Raw genomic sequence first — 12,500 nt, 5'->3', positions numbered from 1 at the left:
CTCTTTTTCTAAATCATATTTTCTTAAAAACTTTCTAATAAAATCATATTCTTTAGAAAGATTAAAAGAGACGGGTGTTCTTAAATCGAGTTGTAAAATCTTTATGCTTCGCAAGTACGACCCCATCCAGAACTTTGCCATAGCGGCGGTCTTGTTGTCTCTGGAGGGGTTCGTCGCATACTTTATGTGTAAAGCAGCGAACTTGCTTCCTAAAAACAGGTGGGGGTCTGGGAGCCCTTTCCCTCCGTTCTCTTTCCTTTTCTTTACCACCGCCCTCCTCAGCCTCTCCCACTTGGACCCCCACAGGAAATAAAACACCGCTCTCTCCAATCCTAAAAGAAAAAACTTTGGGGGACTAAAAACAGAACACAACAGTAAAAGCAAAGGTAAAATGACAGCTTTGATTATTAAAACTTTGCCCTCTATCGTCAGCTGTCTTAGTCCCCAAAAACCCAACCGTTGCCTGACTTTCCCTAGCGCGTCAGTCCAGTTGCCCCGTCCGCCACCCTCTTTGTCAAATTTAATACCTAAAATTTTAATATCTTTGTCTTTAAAATCCAAATCCAGGTCAGCGCCTATGTTTCCCCAAGGTCCAAAGAGCTGGGCCTCGGACTTGCTCCTATTGAGCTTAGCGCCCGAGGCCCTTCCATACCAGTCAGTCAAGTCCAGTGCTCTTTGGACCGATAAAACGTCGGAACATAAAAGCGTGACGTCGTCCATATACAAAGTACAGGTCGCCGTCAGTCCGCCTGGCAAGTCCAGTCCTTTGATCCATTTATCCTTTCTCAAGATCTGCGCCAGTGGCTCAATGCACGCAACGTACAGGAGCGGAGATAACGAACACCCTTGGCGGACGCCAGAGCGAACTCTGATCGCCTTTGTGAGGTGCCCGTTTACCAGAATTCGACTGCTTATGTCTGTGTAAAGCAGACCCACCCACTTTAAAAACCTCCCGGGGAAACCCATTTTTTGCAGTACCTGGAGCAGGTACTGGTGCGAGACCCGATCGAAGGCTTTTTCAAAGTCTAAATTTAGGACTATAAGCCGAATGTTTCTGTCTCTCGCAAAACAGATGGCGTCTCTGACCAACACTAGGCTGTCGGTGATCCTCCTTCCTGGCACGGCGCAGGCTTGATCCGGGTGGATCACGTCCTCTAAAACAGTCGACATACGTCTAGATAAAAGTTTACTAAAAAGTTTACAATCCACATTTAAAAGGGTAATAGGTCTCCAATTTTTTAGGTCAGTCTTGTCGCCTTTCTTAAAAAGTAAGGTAACTATCCCTGATCTAAAACTGTCTGGGAGTCGGTCATACTTTTCAAATTCGTTAAAAACAGTCAGAATGTCCGTTGATAAAATATCCCAAAAGGTCAAATAAAATTCCACGGGGAGTCCATCCTCTCCCGGAGTCTTACACTTTTTAAAACCTTTAAGACATTTTAAAATTTCCTCACCTGTAAAATTTATTGTTAAAACATCCTGACTTTTTATTTGTTTTTCTAAAAAGTTTAAGACTTCCTCCGTAGTTTTAGTGTGCACACTTTTCTCATTATAAAGATCTTCATAAAAACTTTCCACTTCTTTTAAAATCCCCTCTGTCTTTATTTCTTCCCTCCCTTCTTTTATTATTTTTGTAATCCCTCCCCCCCTAGATAAAATTTTCTTAAAAAAGTAACGTGTGCATTTTTCTCCTTCCTCAACCTCTTTTTCTTTACTTCTTAAAATTGTACCTTTACTTTTTATTTCGTTTAAAACTGACATTTCCCTTTTAACTTCTTTTATTTCTTCACTAAAATCCATGCCTCTGTGTAAAAGGTTAAAATATCTCTGTAGTCTTTTTTGCAGCCCCATCATGCGTCGTCTCTCTCTATTCTTTTTTTCTTTCCCTATCTTTTTAAAAAACGTCTTTGTCCTATGTTTAACCATTTCCCACCACCGTGCCCGTGAGTCAAAACAGTCTTGGAGGGTCTGCCAGAGACTGTACTGCTCCCTGTAGCTCTTAACTATTTCTTCATCTTGTAACAGGGAGCAGTTCAGTCTCCACAGCCCTCCCCCTACAGTCACACCGGTGGGGAGAGACAGGGTGCACGATAGCATGAGGTGATCAGAAAAACAGAGGGGGGTCAATGTTGCATCAGTTGGCAGGCAGTCTCTTGTAAAAATGTAGTCGATGCGGGAGGCTCGGGCGCAGTCACCACTGAACCAGGTGAAGCCCTCCTCCTCTGGATGCATTTTCCTGTAACAGTCGACTAACTTAAAATCCTTAGCTAAGCCCTGCAATAAAACTGACGTCTTGTCTAATTTAAAATCGTCCCCTACTCTTTTCCTATCTTTTCTTGATAAAACGCAATTAAAATCCCCTCCCACTACTAATGGCACCCTCCCCAGCATGTGGGGCTGCAGGTCTTCTAAAAGTTTATACCTGTCGTTTTTATCATTAAAACCATACACATTAAGAATGTTAAAATCCCTTCCTAAAAAAGTCAAATTTACTAAAAGAGCCCGTCCATCCCTCACCACAGTGCTGCCCTTCACCAAGATGTGAGGGTTCTTTATTAAAATAGCAACACCGTCGGCTCTGTTGTAGTGTGAACCGCTCCAGAGAGAGGGACCGGCAGCCCAGCGCTGCTCCCAAGCTCTGTACGTCTTCAGGAACGGTAAAGCACACTCCTGGAGTAAAAACACATCTGACTTTATATCTTTTAAAAGGGACAAGACACTCTCTGCTCTAGTGGAGGCTCTCACACTCCTAACATTGATAGTTGAAATAGTGAGAGCCATGAGCAGTGTAGGTTTTAAAAGACAGGTATGTAATTAAAAAACCATAAAAATAAAACAAAAAGACTACACAAATAAAAGATTAAAAAGGCATTTTAAAAATCACATAATTTCTTGTGACACCTGCTCCTCTTTTACCCCCACTGTTCTGGGGTTAGGAGGTTGGCCGGTGTCTCCAGCCTCCAGGCCTACAGAGCGAAGCTCTTGTAGAGTCCTGGGTGTGGATGTCTTTAACTGAAAATGTAGGAAAGACACCTCATTAGGGGACTCATCAGGCCACAGACGATCCAGACCTTCCGAAGAGGAACTGCCTGGATCCTGTGTTGCCTTCTGTTTCTTCTCTGCCAGTTCTGGCAGAGGAGACCCCGCGGGCCTTTTGCCCACTTGAGCATTGGGGAGCGAGCCGTCAGACCCACTCCCACTGGAGGCCACACTCACCTCCGGCACCGTGATCAGGGAGGAAGTGCTTTCTTCCTCCTCTTGCTGTTGCTGCCCAACCGTTTCATGTGCTAATTGGGAGGGGGTGGCCTCCAGTTCCTGCTCTGACTCCGCCCGGATGTTAGCTCCGCCCTCTGTATCTTGGCCAATCCCTGGGGCTGGCTGAAGATTCAAATCTCCCGCCAAAACCTCAGGGACCGCCCCCTCCTCCTCCCCTTTCTTCTCCTTCTCCTTTTCCTTCTCCCCCTCACCATGCTGCCTGGCGGCCATTTTGCTTGCTTTAAGCTTGTTGGCAAACGACTTGGGGCAATCTCTGTAGAGATGGGATGATTCTCCACAAAGATTACACCGTCTGCCATTGGTACACTCCTCAAAAGTGTGCCCAATTTCTCTGCACTTCCCACAAACGATTTCCTGGCACGCTTCAGCTAGGTGTCCAAACTTGCCGCACTTACGACAAAGTTTGGGCATCCCTTGGTAATATATGTAGCCCCGATTTTCACCCAACACTATCATGGACGGTATCTGTCTCAGGCCTAGGTAACTGCTCGGGTCTTCCCATTGTTTAATGGGAACTCTCCACGAGCAGTTCCAAATGCCGTCCTCGTCCAATACCTTAACAGGTGGGCTTTTGACGGTGCAAAATCTCGCCAGCCATGTTACAATGTCCTCTCCAGTTACGGTTTCATTGAACATTCTGACAATCACCACCTTGTGAGAATTGTCAGAAAGTTTCTCCACCTTAAACATGGAGAACTGGTCCTTAACATTTTCAAGCCTAGTCCAGAAATCTTTTAGCAGAGAAGCCGAGCAGAAGCTAACATCAAAACCTTTGTTACCGGGCAGAGTCAAGAGGCAGTTCAAATCAGTCGGTTTAAAAGAGAGAGTTTTCTGGATTAGCTTCCTGGAGAAGTCCAAACGGGACATCCCCAGGAGCTTACCATCAACTTCTCTAAAAAGAAGGCGCACGCTATGGTGCCTCCGCATGCCGGCACGAACAGCCGACATGCTTGGAGGCACCTGGTGGCCAATAAAACACTTAAAACAATAAATACAAATAAATAAGTAAAAACACTAAAACCAGCAAGGAAGAAAAAAAAGATTGCACTTACCTTAGAACCTTGATAATGAGCCCTAGCGCCAGACCGAAAGAGTCTACCATCCAAGACTCAGCACCAAAAACCTAGGGATCCGTACAATCTCCTCTCTTGCGGGTGAGACCAGGGTCACAAAGACCAAGATCATGAAACGCAAAAGAGTCGACCGCTGTCTTAGCCAAAAGGCCGAGAAGCGATAACCCGAACAGGCCGCCCCGTGCGAAGCCACCCTGCCGTTAGTAGCTAGCTACCACACGGTGACGCCAAAAGAACCGGCGCTAACCACGCCCACCCGTACTAGCGCTAGCAAGCCACCAGAAGCCTTCCACCACCCCACAGCTTGGCGAAAAGGAGGAGCCTTCTACTACTACTACTACTACAACAACAACAACAACAACTACAGATCTGACTTTCAAACATCAAGAGAAAGAGCAGCTCTGCTAAAAGCAGAGCCTTCCAAAAATAGGCAAAACTCGTCAACGTTCCCCTCCACGGAAATCTTTAGTAAAAGGCGAAAGATTTGTACGTGAATGAAGAGAAACCCGAGCCATACCAACCGGCACCCGAGCCTATGAACCCCTACCGAAGGCCAAGGCTGCTGGAGAAGGGCAGGGAAGGTTGCGAGCCAGGGTAAAACTCCTCCTTCGTGTTTCTCCTCTCCTCTCCTCTCCTCTCCCGTTCGGTGCGGTAGACTCCTCCTTCAATAAAGCTGCCCAGGTGCTGCTTTACCTGAAAGAAGGAGCAGAAAGGAAACACAAATGCTTTTTAAAAAAAAAAAAAAAAAAAAAAAAAAAAAGAACAAAAACGGAGGGAAAACCAAAAACACACCAAAAAGACCACGCCCACCCAGGCAAACACGTTTCTTCAGATTTCTTTCCTTTATCTACCTGAAAGAGGTGCACCGTTCCTGGAGGTACTGCAATACCAGGTCGATGCGTGGAGCGGAAGGAGCAAGCTCCTCTTCCGACTCCCGAGTTCAAAAATCAATTTAATATATAGTCCTCATATAGAGGACGTATCAGATATTAAACTGATAAGAACAGATTTTTTTCTTTCGAAAAAAGTTTTATTGTCACAATTTCAAATAATTTCCATTTCATTCATTTTACAACATTTTTAAAGCTTTTCTTTTTACAATCATATTTCATCTTAATAAATAATTTCATAAAACCAATACACACATAAGATCATTTTTACACATAAAAGTCAGTTAAGAGCAAAAATCAGTAAAAACATTCAATAAAAGCTTTCGTGTGTGTGTGTGTGTAAAAGCCCAGTTAGGTTTTCTTTAAAAAGTGAAATACAATTACAATAAAAGCTTATACAAGTTCAATTAAATCAATGGAATAAATGACAATAAATAATCAATAAATAAATAAATAAACAAATAAATATTCATTCAGTAAAATCAGTTCAGTTTAAAAGTCTTTACTAAAACAGTCTCTTTGTGCAGGACCGGGGTGAGCCACTATCAAGCTGGCACCACCTCGCTCCCCAGAAGTCGCGATTCTTCAGTGTCAGGGCTCAGCGGAGATCCTCCCCTGTGCCCGCTGCTCCTTTCTTGGTTGCGGTCTTGCCGGGTGCATCTACGGGAGCCAGCGACCGTGGTGGTCTGGACCCCCCTGCGTGTGACCCCGGCCCCCTCCTCCGAATGTCGGCGTGCGGTGTCCCCTGCAGCGATGATGTAACCAGCGCAGATAGAGCGTGCAGGGGCACCGTCACTCGTTTCCCCACCAGCAGGTTGCGGGAGGTCCATAGGGCGGCCTTCACGCCGTTAAGGGTGAGCCAGAGCGCTGTGAACTCTGCGGCTGGTAGTCTGTCTATGCCCTGGCCCACCCCGTTTACCGCTAGCCGGTAAACTAACGGCTGGACCTCCCCTGCTGGCAGGCTCGGGCATTGCAGGGGACCGGTTATGGCCCACAGGTCCCTCGCCACGCTGCACTCCCAGAGCACGTGCCTCACGGTCTCTGGTTCGCCACACCCAGGCCGTGGGCACATGGGGTTGGATGCCATTCCCCGGGAGTGCATCACGGCCCTGACCGGGAGGATCTCATGAGCCGCCATCCACGACAGGTCTTTGTGCTTGTTCTGGAGAGCGGGGTGGGCTGCGTTCCTCCAAACTGCCTTGGCCTCACTTAGTGTGAGGCCGGGAACTGGGCTCACCTCTTCCCGGTCCTGCACAAGAGAGACAAGAGATTTTGCGTTAGTTAAAACAGTTAAATTCTCTTTTTCTAGATCATATTTTCTTAAAAACTTTCTAATAAAATCATATTCTTTTGGCTGGTTAAAAGAGACTGGTGTTCTTAGATCAAGTTGTAAGATCTTTAAACTCCGCAAGTACGACCCCATCCAGAACTTTGCCATAGCGGCGGTCTTGTTGTCTCTGGAGGGGTTCGTCGCATACTTTATGTGTAAAGCAGCGAACTTGCTTCCTAAAAACAGGTGGGGGTCTGGGAGCCCTTTCCCTCCGTTCTCTTTCCTCTTCTTCACCACCGCCCTCCTCAGCCTCTCCCACTTGGACCCCCACAGGAAATAAAACACAGCTCTCTCCAAACCTAAAAGAAAAAACCTCGGGGGACTAAAAACAGAACACAATAGTAAAAGCAAAGGTAAAATCACAACTTTAATAATTAAAACCTTGCCCTCCATCGTCAGCTGTCTAAGTCCCCAAAAGCCCAACCGTTGCCTGACTTTCCCTAGCGCGTCAGTCCAGTTGCCCCGTCCGCCACCCTCTTCGTCAAATTTTATACCTAAAATTTTAATATCTTTATCTTTAAAATCCAAATCCAAGTCGGCGCCTATGTTTCCCCAGGGTCCAAAGAGCTGGGCCTCGGACTTGCTCCTATTGAGCTTAGCGCCCGAGGCCCTTCCATACCAGTCAGTCAAGTCCAGTGCTCTTTGGACCGATAAAACGTCGGAACATAAAAGCGTAACGTCGTCCATGTACAAAGTACAGGTCGCCGTCAGTCCGCCTGGCAAGTCCAGTCCTTTGATCCATTTATCCTTTCTCAAGATCTGCGCCAGTGGCTCAATGCACGCAACGTACAGGAGCGGGGATAACGAACACCCTTGGCGGACGCCAGAGCGAACTCTGATCGCCTTTGTGAGGTGCCCGTTTACCAGAATTCGACTGCTTATATCTGTGTAAAGCAGACCCACCCACTTTAAAAACCTCCCGGGGAACCCCATTTTTTGCAGTACCTGGAGCAGGTACTGGTGCGAGACCCGATCGAAGGCTTTTTCAAAGTCTAAATTTAGAACTATGAGCCGAATGTTTCTGTCTCTCGCAAAACAGATGGCGTCTCTGACCAACACTAGGCTGTCGGTGATCCTCCTTCCTGGCACGGCGCAGGCTTGATCCGGGTGGATCACGTCCTCTAAAACCGTCGACATCCGTCTAGATAAAAGTTTACTAAAAAGTTTACAATCACAATTTAAAAGGGTTATAGGTCTCCAATTTTTTAAGTCGGTCTTGTCGCCTTTCTTAAAAAGTAAAGTGACTATCCCTACTCTAAAACTGTCTGGAAGTCGGTCATACTTTTCAAATTCATTAAAAACAGTCAGAATGTCCGTTGCTAAAATGTCCCAAAAGGTCAAATAAAATTCCACGGGGAGTCCATCCTCTCCCGGAGTCTTGCACTTTTTAAAACCTTTAAGACATTTTAAAATTTCCTCTCCTGTAAAATTTCTTGTTAAAACATCCTGACTTTTTATTTGTTTTTCTAGAAAATTTAAAACCTCTTCCATTGTTTTATTTTGCACACTTTTTTCATTATAAAGATCTTCGTAAAACCACTCAATTTCTTTTAAAATCCCCTCTGTCTTTACTTCTTCCCTCCCCTCTTTTGTTATTTTTGTAATCCCTCCCCCCCTGGATAAAATTTTCTTAAAAAAGTACCGTGTGCATTTTTCGCCTTCCTCCACTTCTTTTTCTTTACTTCTTAAAATTGTACCTTTACTTTTTATTTCATTTAAAACCGACATTTCCCTTTTAACTTCTTTAATTTCGTCACTAAAATCAATGCCTGTGTTTAAAAGGTTAAAATATCTCTGTAGTCTTTTTTGCAGCCCCATCATGCGTCGTCTCTCTCTATTCTTTTTTTCTTTTCCTATCTTTTTAAAAAACGTTTTCGTCCTTTGTTTTGCCATTTCCCACCACTGTGCCCGTGAATCAAAACAGTCTTGGAGGGTCTGCCAGAGGCTGTACTGCTCCCTGTAGCTCTTAACTATTTCTTCATCTTGTAACAGGGAGCAGTTCAGTCTCCACAGCCCTCCCCCTACAGTCACACCGGTGGGGAGAGACAGGGTGCACGATAGCATGAGGTGATCTGAAAAACAGAGGGGGGTCAATGTTGCATCAGTTGGCGGGCAGTCTCTTGTAAAAATGTAGTCGATGCGGGAGGCTCGGGTGCAGTCACCACTGAACCAGGTGAAGCCCTCCTCCTCTGGATGCATTTTTCTAAAACTGTCGACTAATTTAAAATCCTTGACTAAACCCTGCAATAAAACTGATGTCTTATCTAATTTAAAATCATCCCCTACTCTTTTTCTGTCCTTTCTTGATAAAACACAATTAAAATCCCCTCCCACTACTAAAGGTACCCTCCCCAGCATGTGGGGCTGCAGGTCTTCTAAAAGTTTAAACCTGTCATTTTTGTTGTTAAAACCATACACGTTAAGAATGTTAAAATCCCTTCCTAAAAAAGTCAAATTTACTAAAAGAGCCCGTCCATCCCTCACCACAGTGCTGCCTTTCACCAAGATGTGAGGGTTCTTTATTAAAATAGCAACACCGTCGGCTCTATTGTAGTGTGAACCGCTCCAGAGAGAGGGACCGGCAGCCCAGCGCTGCTCCCAATCTCTGTACGTCTTCAGGAACGGTAAAGCACACTCTTGTAGTAAAAACACATCTGACTTTATATCTTTTAAAAGGGACAAGACACTCTCTGCTCTAGTGGAGGCTCTCACACTCCTAACATTGATAGTTGAAATAGTGAGAGCCATGAGCAGTGTAGGTTTTAAAAGACAGGTATATAATTAAAAGACCATGAAAATAAAACAAAAGACTACATAAATAAAAGATTAAAAAGGCATTTTAAAAATCACATAATTTCCTGTGACACCTGCTCCTCTTTTACCCCCACTGTTCTGGGGTTAGGAGGTTGGCCGGTGTCTCCAGCCTCCAGGCCTACAGAGCGAAGCTCTTGTAGAGTCCTGGGTGTGGATGTCTTTAACTGAAAATGAAGAAAAGACACCTCATTAGGGGACTCATCAGGCCACAGGCGATCCAGACCTTCCGAGGAGGAGCTGCCTGGATCCTGTGTTGCCTTCTGTTTCTTCTCTGCCAGTTCTGGCAGAGGAGACCCCGCGGGCCTTTTGCCCACTTGAGCATTGGGGAGCGAGCCGTCAGACCCACTCCCACTGGAGGCCACACTCACCTCCGGCACCGTGATCAGGGAGGAAGTGCTTTCTTCCTCCTCTTGCTGCTGCTGCCCAACCTGTTCCTGAACCAGCTTGGAGGGGGTGGCCTCCAGTTCCTGCTCAGACTCTGTCTGGACGTTAGCTCCGCCCCCTGTTTCTTGGCCAATCCCTGGGGCTGGCTGGGGATTCAAATCTCCCGCCAAAACCCCAGGGACCGCCCCCTCCTCCTCCATTTTCTTCTCCTTCTCTTTCTCCCCCTCACCATGCTGCCTGGCGGCCATTTTGCTTGCCTTCAGCTTGTTGGCAAAAGATTTGGGGCAATCTCTGTAGAGATGGGAAGATTCTCCACAAAGATTACACCGTCTGCCATTGGGACACTCCTCGAAAGTGTGCCCAATTTCTCTACACTTCCCACACACAATTTCTTGACACGCTTCGGCAAGATGTCCAAACTTGCCGCACTTGCGACACAGTTTGGGCATCCCTTGATAATAGATGTAACCGCGATTTTCACCCAACACTATCATGGACGGTATTTGTCTCAGGCCTAGGTAACTGCTCGGGTCTTCCCATTGTTTAATGGGAACTCGCCACGAGCAGTTCCAAATGCCGTCCTCGTCCAAAACCTTAACAGGTGGGCTTTTAACGGTGCAGAATCTAGCCAGCCATGTCACAATGTCTTCTCCAGTCACGGTTTCATTAAACATTCTGACAATCACCACCTTGTGGGAATTGTCAGAAAGTTTCTCCACCTTGAACATGGAGAACTGGTCTTTAACAGTTTCAATCCGAGTCCAGAAATCTTTCAAAAGGGAAGCCGAGCAGAAGCTAACGTCAAAACCCTTGTTACCAGGCAGAGTCATCAGGCAGTTCAGATCAGTCGGTTTAAAATTTAGAGTTTTCTGGACAAGCTTCCTGGAGAAGTCCAAACGAGACATCCCCAGGAGCTTTCCATCTACCTCTCGAAATAAAAGGCGCACACTATGGTGCCTCCGCATGCCGGCACGAACAGCCGACATGCTTGGAGGCACCTGGTGGCCGATAAAACCCTTAAAACAATAAATACAAATAAATAGATAAAACCACTAAAACCAGCAAAAGAGAAAAAAAAGATTGTACTTACCTTTGGAAACTTGAAAATGAGCCCCAGAACCAGAAAGACAGAGTCTACCGTCCAAGACTCACCCACCAAGAACAGGGATCCGTACAATCTCCTCTTCTGCGTTAAAGATCAAGGTCACAAAGGCCAGGATCTCGGGACGCAAAAGAGTCGACCGCTGTCTTAGCCAAAAGGCCGAGAAGCGATAACCCGAACAGGCCGCCCCGTGCGAAGCCACCCTGCCGTTAGTAGCTAGCTACCACACGGTGACGCCAAAAGAACCGGCGCTAACCACGCCCACCCGTACTAGCGCTAGCAAGCCACCAGAAGCCTTCCACCACCCCACAGCTTGGCGAAAAGGAGGAGCCTTCTACTACTACTACTACTACAACAACAACAACAACAACTACAGATCTGACTTTCAAACATCAAGAGAAAGAGCAGCTCTGCTAAAAGCAGAGCCTTCCAAAAATAGGCAAAACTCGTCAACGTTCCCCTCCACGGAAATCTTTAGTAAAAGGCGAAAGATTTGTACGTGAATGAAGAGAAACCCGAGCCATACCAACCGGCACCCGAGCCTATGAACCCCTACCGAAGGCCAAGGCTGCTGGAGAAGGGCAGGGAAGGTTGCGAGCCAGGGTAAAACTCCTCCTTCGTGTTTCTCCTCTCCTCTCCTCTCCTCTCCCGTTCGGTGCGGTAGACTCCTCCTTCAATAAAGCTGCCCAGGTGCTGCTTTACCTGAAAGAAGGAGCAGAAAGGAAACACAAATGCTTTTTAAAAAAAAAAAAAAAAAAAAAAAAAAAAAAGAACAAAAACGGAGGGAAAACCAAAAACACACCAAAAAGACCACGCCCACCCAGGCAAACACGTTTCTTCAGATTTCTTTCCTTTATCTACCTGAAAGAGGTGCACCGTTCCTGGAGGTACTGCAATACCAGGTCGATGCGTGGAGCGGAAGGAGCAAGCTCCTCTTCCGACTCCCGAGTTCAAAAATCAATTTAATATATAGTCCTCATATAGAGGACGTATCAGATATTAAACTGATAAGAACAGATACTACACTTGATCTTAGCCAAAAGGCCGAGAAGCGATAACCCGAACAGGCCGCCCCGTGCGAAGCCACCCTGCCGTTAGTAGCTAGCTACCACACGGTGACGCCAAAAGAACCGGCGCTAACCACGCCCACCCGTACTAGCGCTAGCAAGCCACCAGAAGCCTTCCACCACCCCACAGCTTGGCGAAAAGGAGGAGCCTTCTACTACTACTACTACTACAACAACAACAACAACAACTACAGATCTGACTTTCAAACATCAAGAGAAAGAGCAGCTCTGCTAAAAGCAGAGCCTTCCAAAAATAGGCAAAACTCGTCAACGTTCCCCTCCACGGAAATCTTTAGTAAAAGGCGAAAGATTTGTACGTGAATGAAGAGAAACCCGAGCCATACCAACCGGCACCCGAGCCTATGAACCCCTACCGAAGGCCAAGGCTGCTGGAGAAGGGCAGGGAAGGTTGCGAGCCAGGGTAAAACTCCTCCTTCGTGTTTCTCCTCTCCTCTCCTCTCCTCTCCCGTTCGGTGCGGTAGACTCCTCCTTCAATAAAGCTGCCCAGGTGCTGCTTTACCTGAAAGAAGGAGCAGAAAGGAAACACAAATGCTTTTTAAAAAA

General features: G+C 46.3%; 4 non-coding genes and 1 pseudogene across 4 annotated transcripts; all 5 read right to left on the bottom strand.

Moving 5' to 3' along the window:
- Positions 1-4,746: 4,746 nt before the first annotated feature.
- On the bottom strand, positions 4,747-4,863 carry LOC140542458 (U5 spliceosomal RNA). The gene has a single exon (XR_011978029.1). It is a non-coding gene; the product is annotated as a U5 spliceosomal RNA (small nuclear RNA).
- Positions 4,864-5,204: 341 nt separating this feature from the next.
- LOC140542418 (U2 spliceosomal RNA) lies at positions 5,205-5,381 on the bottom strand (annotated as a pseudogene).
- Positions 5,382-11,275: 5,894 nt separating this feature from the next.
- LOC140542457 (U5 spliceosomal RNA) lies at positions 11,276-11,392 on the bottom strand. Its single transcript, XR_011978028.1, has one exon. It is a non-coding gene; the product is annotated as a U5 spliceosomal RNA (small nuclear RNA).
- A 342-nt stretch (positions 11,393-11,734) lies between these two features.
- On the bottom strand, positions 11,735-11,925 carry LOC140542419 (U2 spliceosomal RNA). The gene has a single exon (XR_011978016.1). It is a non-coding gene; the product is annotated as a U2 spliceosomal RNA (small nuclear RNA).
- A 235-nt stretch (positions 11,926-12,160) lies between these two features.
- On the bottom strand, positions 12,161-12,277 carry LOC140542454 (U5 spliceosomal RNA). The gene has a single exon (XR_011978026.1). It is a non-coding gene; the product is annotated as a U5 spliceosomal RNA (small nuclear RNA).
- Between the last annotated feature and the right edge of the window lie 223 nt (positions 12,278-12,500).

The sequence above is a fragment of the Salminus brasiliensis genome, chromosome 20 (genome assembly GCF_030463535.1).
Source record: "Salminus brasiliensis chromosome 20, fSalBra1.hap2, whole genome shotgun sequence".
NCBI lineage: Eukaryota > Metazoa > Chordata > Actinopteri > Characiformes > Bryconidae > Salminus > Salminus brasiliensis.
The sequence above is the reverse complement of the archived record's forward strand: the minus strand, read 5'-3'. Positions and strand labels throughout refer to the sequence as shown.